General features: G+C 36.2%; 1 long non-coding RNA gene across 1 annotated transcript; it reads right to left on the bottom strand.

The window, feature by feature from the left end:
* Positions 1 to 6,386: 6,386 nt before the first annotated feature.
* On the bottom strand, positions 6,387 to 15,883 carry LOC139724643 (uncharacterized). Its single transcript, XR_011710475.1, has 3 exons — positions 15,811 to 15,883; positions 13,646 to 13,897; positions 6,387 to 6,748 (listed from the first exon to the last, which is right to left on the bottom strand). It is a non-coding gene; the product is annotated as an uncharacterized lncRNA (long non-coding RNA).
* Positions 15,884 to 17,688: the final 1,805 nt, after the last annotated feature.

The raw sequence follows: 17,688 nt of genomic DNA, 5'->3' as shown, positions 1-17,688 counted from the left end.
AGAAAAATGGCAACATATTTCAGGATCCTACTTCAAAGCTTTTAAATCTTAACCTTATTTTACTGCATCTTCCACGCAAAAAACAAGTTTTTGTAGATAACAGATGAACATCCACTCACACGTAACTCATGACAATTCAGACAAACACCAAGCCATGTATCGTCCTCGCACACATAAATATTACACTCTGTCATTAAAATGTTTTTTAAGTGTATTAGTTCTAGAGTTTTACTTCTGACCTTTTACATTGTTCAATTTAACCAAGTACTTGACAGGCATATATCTTTAGCAGATGTACCCATGTTTTGCGGACATAGCTCGAAGTTGTGGAAATTCGTTATTGAGAGCAAACAATATATAACACTAAATCGGAGAAAGTTCATAGACCATCTGACCTTTGACCTAGTTCCTAGAATATTTACCAATATTCAAACTTGAGCAGAATCTTCAGGTGATATGCATGTGGTGTTAATGTGTGGCTATCGTAGCTCTCAATGTGGAAAGTTATTGAGTGTACACCACAATGTGTCCTTATATTGTTTCAAGTGCTTATTAAGTAAGTTCACCGACCATTAATTCCATTAATTTGACCTCTGAATTTGTTGGACTTCACTCATATACAACTTGATTGGCAGTTTTTATTTATTTAGCCTACCTAATTTGTGAGTTTGGTGGTCATTGCTCAAATCTGAAAAAAAATATTGATGAGTACACCTCAATAATAACAATAATGATAATAATAATGATAATAATAATAATTAGACAAATCTGTATAGCGCAGCTACTATGTAAATATACTCTACTGTGCTGTGATGTAACAGAGCTCCTGACATTGTTACTGATTAGACACACACACACAAAAATAAATAACAAATTAATCAAATGCTTCTGAAAAAGGTAAGTCTTTAACAAAGATTTGAAGACAGCAAGTGATGGGGCCTTCCTCATTTTCTCAGGTAATTTATTCCAAAGTTATGGAGCAGCACAGCTAAAGGTACAATACCCAAAAGTTACTTTTGTTTTACATGAGATTGCTTTAGAAGCAACTTAAAACTCTTGTGTACTTCGTAAATTATGTGAATATGAATATGATTTTATTAATATTAATTCTGATAGACAACCAGGTGCTTGACCATGCAGTACTTTACATATAACAAAATCTTAAATGCAATTATCTGCCTTACTGGCAACCAATGTAACTTCAATACTGTGAGTACCTTGCCTATGAGGAAAAATTTTTCAACCATCTGACATTTGAACTTGTTCGACTTTGACAACCACATTTTGAACTTGATTGGTATCTTTAGGTCATGCACCTGTGATGAGTTTGGTAGTCAAAGCTAAGCCTAAGATCTGTAGAAAGTTACAGAATATACATCAATATTATGAGTATAGTGCTTATCAGGGCTACTTCACTGACACATTCACTTTGACCTTTGACCTAGTTAGACATCACTCATATTTGAACTTGACTGGCATGTTTAAGTATGTAGCTGTTGTGTGAGGATTTATGGTAATAGCTCAAAGTTGTGGAAAATTGGAGGAAGATTGGGTGGTATAAGACTTAAAGGTGCAACACTTCTTTCTAGAAAAGGTCTTATCCGGGCTGGGAAGGCCCTTTTCAGGGCCAAACATATAATCTTGAAAATATAATATGCGGTGCACCTTCAAGCCTTCTACGATCCAATGTTTTACCGCCGCAAAAACCTTCAAAGATTTCATGGAAAGAGTACATCAAATTGTTGATGTCACCATTGACAGAAAAGTGATGTCTATGCCTCGTTTTTGATATATGGGAGAGACCAAAACTTTACAATCAACATAATTATACACATGAACTTACTCGTAAAATACATAAAATGAAAATGAAAGAGAGGAAAACAAATTCATACCTTCATTTAACATGATCTGAACCAAAAGGTTCATATTCTCTTTATTCAAAACTACGATCTTCATTAAAATGAATTTGGCAAGATTCATCAAGATGTTACATGGCATTTTGCACACAGACAATGAATACCTGGAGTGTTTTCAGATGCAACTGTCAAGTACACCATGTTTTCACTACATATGCTGTCACAGAAAGTCACTTATTTCCTGCGGCAAATATCACATACATATTTAAGTGGAAGTGTTTCCTAAATGAGCTGGGCAAGTATGTAATGCCTCTATCAATTAACATAATAAGTCACCAAAATCATTCAACATAATATTATACATTGTTATTTGGTACACTGGCAATACAGCTGTAGGGGCCTATATGCTGGACATATTTCCCAGAGGCAACTGGCAAGTATGCAACCACAAGTACAAAGTATTGGTAGCCTAAACAATTTCATGATATAATCATAAAACATTCTGGAAACTGACACATATATGTCTTAACAGTGTTCATAATAAGGTCATAATGTTCATAAAAGGTCCCTTATTTCACTGAGCACATGAAATAATGCAACGAGACAAACCAGAACTAGGCCAGGGGAGCAGCCCACCCCCCTCCCCCTTCTTAACATTCTGACATTTATGTTATATATATATATATATGTCTTAATAATGTTCATAATAAGTTCATAATGTTCATAAAAGGTCCCTTACTTTACTGAGCAGATGAAATAATGCCACGAGATGAACCAAATCTATAGGCCAGGGGATGAGCCCCCCCCCCCCCTTAACATTCCTCTACCAATAAACATAATAAGTCATCAGAATCATTCAACATAATATACATTGTTATTTGGTAGGCCTACACTGGCAATACAGCTGTATATGCTATATATATTTCCTGAGGCAACTGACAAGTATGCAACTACAGGTACAAAGTATTGGTAGCCTAAACAATTTTATGATATAATCATAAAACATTCTGGAAACTGACACATATATGTCTTTATAAAGGGGATGGCTAGTAACTGATCAGTGGGAATGCTGGGGATAATTGTTTCAATCCTTGTGGGATTCATTTAAGAGTACATTATATAGATCTATTGTGTGAAAATCATTTGCTCCAGAATGGTCTCATATTCAAGTAATGTTTCCAGGTTAGCATGACTGTGCAGTGACGGGGTGATCATTAACGATCACCCCGTCACTGCACAGTCATGCTAACCTGGAAACACTGAACTGCACATTACTTGAATATGAGACCATTCTGAAGCAAATAATTTTCACACATATATGAAATACTCTAAATTGAATCCCACCACGATTGGAACAATCATCCCCCAGCATTCTCACTGATTCCCACTGATCAGTTACTAGCCACCCCCTTTAAAAAGTTTCATAATAAGTTCATAATGAGACATTTGAACATTTTCTCTTGACCTTTGACCCCATGGCAAAAATCTTTCTCTACGAATCATTGGGCAGTGAGTTATGTGTATTCTTGTGCCTAGACTTGTTATTCATCTCCAGGGAATGGAGAAAAAAGAGTAATCAAATAAAATGGAATTTTAGCCTCTGAACCTGACCTTTCACCCTTGACCTTTCACTCAATGTCGCCCAAATCCCAAAGAATAACTGTCAGGCAGTACATGCATATCCACTAAATATCATGATGATACCATGAGCCATTTCTGAGATATGGGAAAAATAGAATTTTAGCATTTTCATTTGACCTTTGACCTCTGATCCCATAGCCCAGAATTTTACCAGAGCAACTTTATCAGGTAATATGTATACAGACAAATTTTTAACAATTGACCATGGCCATTGACCTTGAACATGTGCAACCAAAAGTTGAGAGGCACAACTCCCTTCTCTCATACTCACCGTTTATGCCAAGTTTCATTTGGATACCTAAAATGGTTCTTAAAGGGAATCAAGAGAATTGTGGACTGAGTAAATTGAGTATTCCCTTGTTTTCTGAAAGCAGTTAGTCATGTGCTCTTTCATTATGCTAGAAAAGTGAATTTTGGTGGAATTTCTTTAATATTTGTTAAATTGTTGTCTACACATACGTTATAACCTCTAGCCTCCTTATCCAGCGGTTCCAACACCAAAACTTTAAAAATTCAAAACTTTTCCATCGCTTGTCCAATTTTCCTCAAACTTTCACTGATGTGTTCTACTAATGTTGCTGCTATCACTCAATCCACATTGCTCTTTGGGTTGGGTTCCCTTTAAGTTTAATGCTGTCCACAAAACTGATTACTGACTGATGGAAGGAGGGATGGACAACCCCAAAACAATGTCTCTGGTTACAATTTGTGGTGGAGGCATCATAAAAAAATGATTTTTTTCATCAACCAAATTTACCAAAAATATGCCTTTTTGTGCAGTTTTTTAAAGTGTTTTTTTTTTCCTTTAAAAAACAAAAACACCCAACTTTACAGTTTTGTATACTGAATTGCAAGGGGGGGGGGGGGCTGGGAGAGCTCTGCTCTCTTGAAGTCATCTGCAAATATACATTACAGAAAAATAACCCAACCAAATTAAAGTGTTAAGGGATATATCAGTCCTTACATTCTGAGTGAAATTATGTGACCTTTTTCATACACTAGACCATGTACAGTGCTTTCGAGTTGGCATGATGTTGTCCTGATGGAAAAACCCACGACTTTGCTGGTAATGAATATTATTGCTTGAAATTATCAAAAAAAGTTTAGTACCTTTAAAGATATCAAGAGCCATTGTCAACTTTCTCAAGGTTTCATCTTCCCAGGTTAATCATATTAATCATGAAAGATTACTGCTAGTTCATGCAAGTGTGCTAAAACAAGTTTGAACAGACAACCCCAAATCTTTTATGATGAGGGTATCATGACAACATGTCACTGTCATATAAGATATAAATGCAAATATTCTGTGATACACAACTCACATTTAACCCTTCCTAATCCAAGTGTGGGGTTGGAGCTTATTTGTCCCCCTCCTCAGATCTTGACCTCCAATCGCCCGACCATGGGGAAAATGGGGGAGAGGGTTGTTTGGGCTCCTCCTTAAGATCTTGGCCATCCATCAAACTATCGCGGCGAAAATTGCCAGGCATGTTCCCTATCGCATAATCTCCAAGAATAAAGAGGCATTTTTTCCAAAAACATGGTTGTTTTCTCTAAATTATGTTCATTATGCTAGTTACATACAATAATTTTTTCTTTTGTGTGTGTGTGTGTGCGTATCAGATTTTAAGCTCTAAACTTTTGAATGAATTCTAAATGGGCAATTTTTTATCTTAACTTTTTATATAGTACTAAGAAATATAAATTTGAAAAACTGCGGTGTCAAAATAAATCTTCAGCAGGCGGTACAGATTCTTCAGTAGGGGGCACAGATTCTTCATCAGTGGGTACAGATTCTTCCGCAGGGGGCTGGGATACTGTGGCAGGGGGCTGTGTCTTTCCTGCATGACAAAACAAACAATGCAGAATATTTTCACAGACACATATTTCAATATCTCATGTGTATCACGCACAGCTGACAAGTATAAAAAAAATACAATCTATTTTGTTCACTCTTCTAAGACTTATTCATACAAAGCCATGTCTGGGAAATCATTGCTTATCAACATTACAATTCAGCATCATTGCAATTGATTTACATATTGCTCCACACTGATTTCAATAAGCACTGAACTAATCAGTGTCTTTTAGTAGTAGCCATGACAAAAAGACATTATGGGCATATGTACTCAAGCAGGATTTGAATCTATGACCTTCTGATCTTCGGACAGGCGTCATCTCCACTAGACCACCAAGTGGTGGTTCTGATCCTTATGGCATGCAGCGGATACTGCTCAATTATTCAAATTAATGAAATTCTTCCGTCGAGATGCTTCCATTGCAACTGACAGACAAATGGCCCTACACCGACGTAAATAAGCACTAGGTCTGAACTGATCAGCGTTTTGCCAGCAGCCATAATAATAGAAATCATGGGCATAATGTACTCAAGCAGGATTTGAACCAACGGCCTCCTGATTTTCTGACAGGCATCATCTCCACTAGACTACAGAGCTTACGCAAGACAGCAAGTGGTGGTCCTAATCCTTATAGCATGCAGCGGGTACTGCATAATTATTCACATAAAAAAAATTCGACAAAGGAAGTTCATGAATTTGAATACAGCATCACTCAAAGAATCTGGTCAACACTAATTCACATAGTTCTTAGAAGTATAATTCAGTTTATCACTTGTATGATGAGCATGTGACCTTAGTTCAAAATGAATGATGCATCAATTGTCTTCCATAAGTTTTACGGTAAATTTGTGTAGCTGTTATATGTCAATATTGTCCCACAATTCTACAAGCATTTCAAGCATGTTCATTTACGATGGAGGAAAGAAATTTGGAATTTGGATACGTTTCACTTTTAACTTTTTTACAAACTTTATCAGCCAATAGACAATCATCAATTATGATACTAACCATACATTGCTGAATGTCTTGGAAGAGCTGGCAAAGATTGTGTTGTTGTGTGCTTTTCAATATCTTGAGTAAGCGTCTCTTCTACTTGGACACGACACATTCTGCCACATATCTGGCAAGACACCTGTGCATGGTACAGTCATGATGCTCTGCAAAGTCTTTGACTAAGATATTTCAGTGACACAGGCAACATTCTCTTGCTGCCTAGTTTGAATACTGTTGCTCGGAAGATGCAGGTTGTTGAAGCCGAGCAGATTGTTGAGGTTGAGCAGGTAATGGAGGCTGAGCACATGCTGACACTGACTCAGTTGCTGGATGCCTTGTTGCTGCAGATGATGAGATGCTTGTCACAGGTAAAATGCCTTCACTGCTTTTCTTAGTCGGCTGTTTGTGAGAAAAATAAATGTAAATTCCAATGTAATACACCTCCACATACTTGTCATGACCATAAAAATTCAAATTTAAAGAAGGATAATAACAAACTGCTGAAACCATTAGACCTAGATAACTGGAAAGAAGAAGAAAAAAATCTTTAAAATGGGTAAAATATTTTTGATAGCTATGTATGTTACTGTTGTTATTGTGCTGATTTAATGTAATCAGATGGTTCATTCTTTGTCGAAAATTACAAGGACTTCTTGATATCTATTTAACAGGAAAAGAGCTTCAATTGAATCCATGGGACAAACCTGAACACTGCAGCACACAATTCACTTCCCCAAACAAACAAACAAACAAACAAACAACAACAACTAGAAATGTCGCTATGGCGACCGGTATGCCTCTGCCATAATGCATCGTTCTCCTAATAGGTCTATAGGTTCAAAACCACTAAATATGTACAATTTAGTGAAATACTTGTCGCAATAGTTTTACCAAAGAAAAAATAAAGCAACGACCGATTGTCATAAGTTTCGGGTAATAGTTACCGTTAGTACATTGTTAACTAGAACTGCCGAGAATTTGAACATCCAGTTATGATTCTTTCGGAAGTTATGCATTCATAAAGATGGTAAACCCGCCAAAAACAGCATGTCGCAAATTAATAGTTTTGCCGATATGTTACTATTATGCAAATGAAAGCATGATCTTTTTTCATTAAAACTTGTTCTAAGGCAAATTAAGCCATTTGCCTACATGTTAGAATAAAAAGAAATATAATTGAAAACTGTTCAGTTGAATTATTTTACAAGTCAAATTTGTCGCAAAGGCCTGTGAAACATACGTTACCATGATTTCAAGTTTTCCTTTAAAACATTCCCTGGGGTTGAAATTGTGAATTATCCGTCCTAAAAACTTAGAAAATGTCTCGTCCAATGCTGTAAACAATAGTTGTGCCACCTGGTTATCTGCTGCAGAGAAAAAGCTTCAAGCACTAATATGTGTCAGACCGTATGGTTAAGAAATGAAACATACGTTACCACCGCTATGGAAAATTAAAAATGAAAATGTTACAAGGAAGATGCCAAACATAGGCATACGGTACCCCAATCTCTCCACTGAGTTTTCAGTTTTGAGCCATTACTAATCGCTTGAAAAAGTCACATCGAAGGTCTGATGTAACTTACGTTACCGAAACATACGTTACCCCCGAAAAAATAATCTTAATTAGATTCACTAACATTGCAACCATTCATCGATAACAAGTGCTATCTAGAGCTATCTTACTCCATAGTTGCATAGAAACAGTCATTGCGACAAAATGGCACATCACGTTGACGACTCACAGGAAATGGACTGCACGAGATCTTTCTCAGTATCTGAGCGAACGGTATATATATTTTCAAAGTCATGTTTAGCGTAATCACATTCAAATATTGGTACTTTTTTACTATAAGCAAGTACTTTGGTGTTTGTTTTGTCGAGGAGAATAATAAGTTTACATCACACTCAGATATTTATACAACATTAAGGTACTTAAACATAGGGTCAATATTGTAACGTAGGTTTCACTTAAGGTAACGTAGGTTTCAATTTTACATATGCATGTACACTGTCGTGCTTTTCACCAAAGCTTTATCCTAAAAAAGACTAATATCCATAAATAAACAGATGAAAAACATATTTCAATTTTACGCTTGCACTAACCATTCTTTTTGGCGATAATCATTGTCAATGAGGCCCTGAATACCCTGGTAACGTAGGTTTCAATCACTCTATCAAAATCAATCCAATATGTATGTTAATGATATATGAATGATGAAAATAATGGTTTTCATTTTAATTATCATATCATTTACTTCAAAGTTATAGTGACTGTAGTCTACCAAATTCATTATGTGACACTTCATTCCTTGTAATTAGAGGTAACGTAGGTTACGTAATTATGTAAGAATATCTTATTACTGATTTGCAGTATGGATTTTCTGGAATCTTATCATTACTCCTTCGGTTCCTAGAGGTCAAAATGGGAAAATAAAGAGCCAAGATTCAGGCCGATTACTGAAGAAGGAAAAAGGAAAAGATTGGAGAAGAAGCCTTCCGTACTCTCTTAAAAAAAATTGAGTGAAAATATTCACTCTTCATGGAGTGAATACAAAAAAAGAGTGAATTTAGAGTAAAGTTGGAATGAATTTTGAGTGAAAAAAAGTTCATTTTCACTCATTTTGGGGTGACCTCAGGGATCACTCGAAGATTTAGGAGTGGTCCCTGAGGTCACTCTAAAAAGAGTGAAAATGAACATTTTCACTTTAAATTCACTCTTTATTTTTATTCACCCCATTAAGAGTGAATACTTTCACTCGATTTTTTTTTAGAGAGTAAATCCGAGAAACAACGTGTAAAAAAGTATTACGTTCCTGTGGAAAATCTTAAGAGTTGGGAAAAACAAGAGCGCAGAAAAAAATGAAAGAGTTAAAAAGCACAGAGCGTTCAGCAAGAAAATAAAAGAAGACTTAAACCGATCTCAGCAAAGGGTGAATGAAGGTGATAATGTCGACTTGATTGACAAGGATTGACAAGGAAATTGATTCACAAATTTAAAAATTTGCTAATGATGTATACTTATGTATGCTTTACAATGAAAGGTACTGTATAAAAGTGTTGGCTTGTAGATATCAAATTGAAAGGATGAAATATATGTAAATTTCCTTGTTTATGCACCGAAAATCATCCATGAAAATTTCTACCCAATCTAACTATTCCGAGATATTAATGAAAATATGAAGTTTAACCAAGAAAATAGACGAAAGCGTCATACTAACGCTCTTATACCAACTTTTATATAATTTCACTATAATACAACTCGCCACTTTTGCATTATTCTCTCCTATACACTGGCTCTTACCCAGTATGCCTTTTATTGAAAGTTGCCTTTTGCAGAAAAATACTAGATTGTGAGTTTACAGTTGTCTTTTATAATGATGTCCACTGAAAACATTTTATAGGTCACCGAACTTTTATTCTATGTAATGGAAATAGAAGAACTGCAATTTGTTCTTCTGACATTTCTATGCCTTTTCCATTGCCTCTCCAGTATCCAAATTATGAAAGGTGCGCCTTTTTGTGTTTATCATTGTTGTCTTTATAGACTTATAGTGTGTCATAGGTCAGTTATACTCTCAATCTAAAACCGTGAGAAAGCTGTCTATTTACGTGACCACTCTTAAATTGTTCATAATTCTGTATTTTTGTGACTATTACCCAAACCATGCATTATTGTTGCTTAAAACTTACAGATTTTTTAGCACATTATTGAATAATGTGCCAAGAAATCTGTACGTTTTAAGCAACAATAATGCATGGTTTGTTCATTAATGAAACTCGTGATAATCATGCATTATTAATCATAAAGCAGTGCTGGTGTTTGCATTTTAAACTTCATAGGCTCGATGTGATTTATTTCACATTTTTCACTCTTATGCCTGATATATCTTATTGATGTAAACTTTAATATGCTAAACAGTTAAGTGCTGACCAGTTTGTGTACTCACACTGTGCAATGTTGTTTAGCGATGCATCATTCCTTTTTAATGCACTTTCCAATGCATCTCCACTTTCGAGTGATTAATATTTCAATCTGGAAACATTTGAAACATACGTTACAATTGTTTATAGTACACACTAATACATTTTAGGGGTTCTTGACAATGTCTTTTGTGACTCTTATATAAATGCATTCCTTTGGTTTTAAACAGGGCACTTCAACAGGTAATTTTGCAGTGAAACTCATGATATTCAGACAAAATAAACTCTTGAAATCTAAATATTGTATTCCAATTTTTCATTTTTGGCCAAATGTATATACTATCAGGACGATAAAATCAAACGACAATTAAATAAATCTGCTTCCAGAAGTACTGAAGGTCTTGCAACGCTGGTACTTTTGATATTTATTAGAACTCTTAAAATTTATCTTCTTTTTTAGTGTTTAATATATTCATGTAACATACGTGACTCATATGCGTAACAAACGTTACCAAGGTTTAAACAGTCACATTTTCATTTGTCATATGGTGACTGAGATTGTTTGAGAATATGTGCAGGACAAATCCATCTAAAATCATTTGGCAGTTTTCTGCAAGTTCTATGTGTACGAATAAAAAAACCACAGGAAACAATCTAACTTTACATAGTAAACAACCTCCATCATATCTATCAATATCTTAATTCACGGTTACAGCAACTCATCAAATGAATGGAAAATATAGCAGGCACATTGAAATAAGAATGGTCATATCTTCGAAACTATCCACCAATAGAAGGATAGTTAAATTGTCCATCCCTAAACAGAATGAATATGGTCAAAGAAAAATAAGCGCAGTAACGTAAGTTACAGTGGTGAAATTTTCATGTTCAACTTCAAATTTCAGAACATAAAAAGTTTGCAATATTTGTTGCTCATTTTTGTTTAAGTTGAAATTCAGTGTATCCTCTAGCAATTTTTCGTTGTCGGAATGTTTTTGAGAAAACTTTATTTTTTCAAAATTTCAAAACCTGAATTGTACATTTTTAATGGTTTTGGCCCTATAGTACAACATCTTGACAATGTGTGATTACAGTTTCACATAACTGGCAAAATATTAGAATGACAGGTTTGTCACAAATGTGTTGAATGTTCACTTTCCTTGAACTAGCTTTAATTGGATGGATGGCTATACTGCCTAAGAGTGCAGGTACAATTGTATTTGGGGATTTGAGAATCTTTACTTGACTTTTGACACTTTTATAAGTCTATGCATTTAGTAACTTTCAAAGTATGGAGAAAAAGTGTAATTCATGTATTAAATACTACAATTTTTGCATTCTTACTTGGCCTTTGACCCTGGACCTTAGGCCCTATGACCCTAAAATTCCCGAAAGAATCACCGTCAGGTAGAACATGCATTAATCTGTACTAAGTTTCATGATGATATCTTGAGTCACTTTCGAGATATGGAAAAAAAGAAGAAGTGAAATTTAGCACTTTCACTTGACCTTTGGGCAAGAAACTTCCTAGAAAATCTCTATTGGGCAATATATCAAGTTTCAAGAAAAATCTTGGAAATATTGCAGAAATATGAGGGAACAAATGATATTTTGATTTGACCTTGATCGTTGACCCCTGACCTTTGACCCATGATCCCTACATTCCCTAGATGATCACTGCTAGTAAGTACATGCATAGATGTAATTACATTCTATGAAGATGCCGTGAACCATTTCCAAGATATGGAGAAAAAAGGGTGAAATTTCAACATTTTAACTTGACCTCTCACCTTTGAACTTTGACCTCATAATTCCAAACTCTCTGGAGAATCTTTATTTGGTATCACATGTTTGCATCATGTTTAAAGAAAAACCTTCAGGCATTGCATAAGGGAAAAATAGTGAAATTTTTGAGCCATTTGACCTTGACCTTTTGACCTTTGACCTTGAGCATGAGCACCTAAAAGTTAATAGGCACAACTTCGTTCACTCATGCATGATATACATACCAAGTCTTATTAGGATGCCTCAAAGGTTTTTTTTTTTGTTACGCTGTCCACAAAATTCATGACGGACAGGACGGACGGACGGACGGAACGACAGACAACCTGAAAACATAATGCCTCCGGCGACACTTCGTGGCGGAGGCTTGAAATTGTAGGCTGAGGGTCAGAATTTAATTTCAAAGGCATATTTGGAGCTTAGTTCATAACTGAAAAAAAAAAGCATTTAAAGACAGACTAACACTAAATTCATGTCCACTCCGAGGTACAATCACTCTCATCTCTCTGATACATTATTACAGTCCTGGGCTGAAAGTCATACCAAAAGTCAAATTGTAATTTCAACATTCAAATAGTTTATTATGTAGAATCGCAATAACACATTTTGGACAAGAACTTGATGGTACAAAAAGATTAGGTCTAAGGCATGACTTCTAATATGAATGACTTCAAAATTGGTACAGTTTAGTGTGCACAAAGTATTTCACCAATTTCAATATATGTTTTATTTGGACTTTTTTAACTGACTTCTATTCTTTTTCATCATACATAATATGATCTAGAGGCTGCAGCTGAAATTAGACTTTCTTCACTTCTTTCCAATATTGCATCACTTTAAATTCCCCAGCAAACAATCTCTGAACCTAATATATAATGTATTGGACATTTACAACAGTCTGTATGAACTCTGCATCACATGTACAGCTATGTTTTGCAAAACATGAGGATGGAAATATTTAATCTGACAACTCAGGGGACTTTCTGGGTGTTATTCCCCCCCAAAAACAAAAACAAAAACAAAAACAAAAACAAAACAAAACAAAAACAAAAACAAAACAAAAACAAAAACAAAGCAAAACAAAACTAGAAAAGCACTGTGAGCGCAGACCTCCGCAAAGCATGCAGCTCATTTCCACCACTGATCTTGTTCTTCCATCCACCCATATGTACTTATAGCATTGTGTGCTGAATGTCGCCGGATTTCCCAATATAAAAGCCTTTGTTACGTCATAAACCCTCAGCTGCATGGCGAGCCTAGCCCTAGCAGAAACTAGACCACGCACTTTAGTGCGCGCATGTAAACCTCAAATACGTGCAGCCTGAACTCCCAAGTTCATTGACCCTACCTGTCAAAATATAAAAAATCCTTCATAAATTCCCCCACAATTCTCGGATCACTACCAAAAGTTAATCGTTTGTTACTTGTGTCATTCTAAACCTTTCCTGCAAGTTTAATCCAAACCGTTAACTACTTTTTGAGTTATGTTGCAAACGGACAAACTAACAAACAAACAAACCATAACGAAAACATAACCTCCTCCCTTGGCGGAGGTAACAAAAAACAAAAAAAAAAACAAAAAAAAAAACTCACCTCGTGGTAGGGCCTATTGATGTTTGCAGACCAGCACAGCTCCAAACACACCAACAGCTTGCTTCTTCAGATGGAACCATGAAGGTGGCAGGCGTCAATCCTCTGTTTCACCTCCTTCCACTTTTTTTTTTCCACCTGGTGATTGGCCTACACCAAACCGATATTGTCCTCTTGCACACAATCTCATAATATGGTCTCAACAGCTGTACGGCTTCCCAGTCTTGGTCATTTTGCATGCTGAACTGTAGTAGTCTGTAGACAACAGAAGAGAAAACGGTAGAAGGTTTGACCTTTTTAATAGCATACTTATACTGTCCTGAGTTACTCAGGAGCGGATCCAGGAATTCCATAAAGGGGGGGGGGGGGGGGGAGGTGTAAAAGTACCGCTTTGAAATACAGCTCAACTCTTTCTACATTTCAGTGCTTACTGAAGTGCTCCTTTTTTTAACAGTTACCCATGATTGACTAGACAACATACTTTCTATCCTGTCTTACTGCATGTGAGTGTATGTGTTGTGCGTGTGAGTGTATGTGATGGTGTCTTGTTTTATCTACTCGATTTCACACAGAATTATTTGTAATGTAGCCAAATATTTTCCTGTGTAGGCATCCTACTGTATAAGCACAAGATGCTTTGAAGGCTGCCTGGCTCTCATCGTAAATGCCACTATTATTATATTGTATGTTTTTGTGTTTTATTTTGCTGAATAAATAGCCTAAATTGGCCGCAATCAATTAAATGAATTCAATAATAATAGTTTTAACAATTTATTGCTATCATTATCATCACCGTCATCATCATTGTAATTACTATTCATGGCATGAGAGAGAGGGACTAGACGAGAAACAAAGAACAACATACGAGATACCAAAAAAAGAAATAATAAGACTAGAGAAGAAGAAACATGTACAATTATGTATAAGGTATGCTGAAATGGAAGTTTACCTTACACAGAACAGAACATTGATGTTACACTGTATGTGAAAAGAACTGTGTTGACAAACATACTTGTAGACATACTTGTCATACAGAGAGAACTACATGTAGTAGAGGCTAGATTGTATTATGACTTTGGGTGACAGATGACTATCAGCCAGCTTACCACGACCATACTCAACCTTCAAATTTGAAGTGACAACAATTTGATTTTGTCACTGTAAGGGATCACCAACTGGCTAATTGTATAACTTCCTTTACCTCATCATCCTTCCTATTTCTGTTAACATTACCCTGGCCTTGTTTCATCTCAACCATAATTCTCTTCACCAATGTTCTTCTCTCTGCTGCATTTCTGTTATTAGTGATAACATTTCCCTTTAACAACTGTTCTTAATCTGTTCGGAATAGTTTCTAAAGCTAGGGTCCCAGACCCAGCTCTCCTCCTCTGTCGTCATTATAATGAGACAAAGGACAGAATGTAACATTCATCAATCAACCACACTTAATCTACAATATTAGACTCCGGTGACATATAAATTGTCTGTAGATTAGTAACCCTACTTGTCATATACCGGTCATAGAGAACTGGTTGAGGCTAGACTGTGTGACTTTGTGCGCAATGCTAAATGACAATCAGCCAGCTCGTCACCCTTGTCCTGACCTAAAAGTCAAATTAGTATTGATAGTAGTGACAACAATTCGTTGTTGTTACTGCCACGTGCCCAAAATTGGTAGACCCATCATCTGCTTTACTTCACCTACTCCAAAATTCCATTTACAGTGACAGCATGCCATATAAAAGCCTTGGCCATAGACACGCTGCATTTACATCACAACGCAGCAAACACTGCACTGGCACTTTTGAATTTTGGTTAGGTAGTAACGTTAGAGTAACATTTTGTCATCAACCTCGAAATGTAGTGAGGACAAAACTAAATCATGTTTCAGTTTCAGTAAATATAACCACAGTAGATTAACTCGATGAAAGACGGAGTGGTTTAGATTCTACAATATCCGATTTGGGAAATAAATTAAGAAATGCAGAGACAACCTGGCCACTGGCACTGCACTGGCACTGCCACTGTATGTACGCAAAGCACGACATTAAGCGTTGACGCGTGCTTGAGAAAGTAACTCCAACATCAACATTTCCTCACACATGCTCTATTATTACCCGGGTATTTCCCCACACACGTTCAATTAGTATTATGAGATTCTTACTCACCTTTACCTTAGAAGGAAGTAACTTTTCTCGAACTGGCATTCGCAAGAAACATCAGACAGAGGTTCGACCGATCCACCTGCCTCACCGTGCACCACCACCGCCGGGAACCGCCGCCGCGCCGCCGGCCGGCGCTCGGCGGCCAGGATTGTCGAGAGTTCGCTCCAGGTTTCGAGTCTCGCGCGTGTTGGTTGCGCGAGAGAGAGCGACGATGATACGAAGACTGTAATTTACATATGCAAATACAGTACAGTGATGCAGCCATTCACGGGCGACGGACGTATCCGCATGCGCAGATAAGGTTTTGACACAGGGGCATAAGTTCGGAAACGTTAGGAAAGTGTTAGGAATGTTAGGAAAGTGTTAGGAAAGTGTTAGGAAAGCGTTAGCAATGTTAGGAAAGTGTTAGGAAAGTGGGTGCCGTCCAATCCCCTCAATCTGCCAGCAGAACCAGGGCATAATGGACTGCTTGGAGGGGGAAAAAGAAGGAAAAAGGAAGGGGGAAAGAGGGGAAGAAGGGGGAAGGGAGGGGGAGAAAAAAAACCACGGATTTCTACAAAATATACTGAAAAATACTTGGTTTTCTGTATATAATCATTCAATTTTGGGACCTTTGACCTTTATAATAGTCAGGTCAACTTGATACTTACAAATACTGACTAGACTTGCACCCTAGAGTGAGAAAAATGGCAACATATTTCAGGATCCTACTTCAAAGCTTTTAAATCTTAACCTTATTTTACTGCATCTTCCACGCAAAAAACAAGTTTTTGTAGATAACAGATGAACATCCACTCACACGTAACTCATGACAATTCAGACAAACACCAAGCCATGTATCGTCCTCGCACACATAAATATTACACTCTGTCATTAAAATGTTTTTTAAGTGTATTAGTTCTAGAGTTTTACTTCTGACCTTTTACATTGTTCAATTTAACCAAGTACTTGACAGGCATATATCTTTAGCAGATGTACCCATGTTTTGCGGACATAGCTCGAAGTTGTGGAAATTCGTTATTGAGAGCAAACAATATATAACACTAAATCGGAGAAAGTTCATAGACCATCTGACCTTTGACCTAGTTCCTAGAATATTTACCAATATTCAAACTTGAGCAGAATCTTCAGGTGATATGCATGTGGTGTTAATGTGTGGCTATCGTAGCTCTCAATGTGGAAAGTTATTGAGTGTACACCACAATGTGTCCTTATATTGTTTCAAGTGCTTATTAAGTAAGTTCACCGACCATTAATTCCATTAATTTGACCTCTGAATTTGTTGGACTTCACTCATATACAACTTGATTGGCAGTTTTTATTTATTTAGCCTACCTAATTTGTGAGTTTGGTGGTCATTGCTCAAATCTGAAAAAAAATATTGATGAGTACACCTCAATAATAACAATAATGATAATAATAATGATAATAATAATAATTAGACAAATCTGTATAGCGCAGCTACTATGTAAATATACTCTACTGTGCTGTGATGTAACAGAGCTCCTGACATTGTTACTGATTAGACACACACACACAAAAATAAATAACAAATTAATCAAATGCTTCTGAAAAAGGTAAGTCTTTAACAAAGATTTGAAGACAGCAAGTGATGGGGCCTTCCTCATTTTCTCAGGTAATTTATTCCAAAGTTATGGAGCAGCACAGCTAAAGGTACAATACCCAAAAGTTACTTTTGTTTTACATGAGATTGCTTTAGAAGCAACTTAAAACTCTTGTGTACTTCGTAAATTATGTGAATATGAATATGATTTTATTAATATTAATTCTGATAGACAACCAGGTGCTTGACCATGCAGTACTTTACATATAACAAAATCTTAAATGCAATTATCTGCCTTACTGGCAACCAATGTAACT

This window comes from Diadema antillarum, unplaced genomic scaffold, assembly GCF_040938485.1.
Source record: "Diadema antillarum isolate AM-2024a unplaced genomic scaffold, OU_Dant_1.0 scf00000225, whole genome shotgun sequence".
NCBI classification, from domain to species: domain Eukaryota; kingdom Metazoa; phylum Echinodermata; class Echinoidea; order Diadematoida; family Diadematidae; genus Diadema; species Diadema antillarum.
This window is presented reverse-complemented; position numbering and strand designations above follow the sequence as displayed.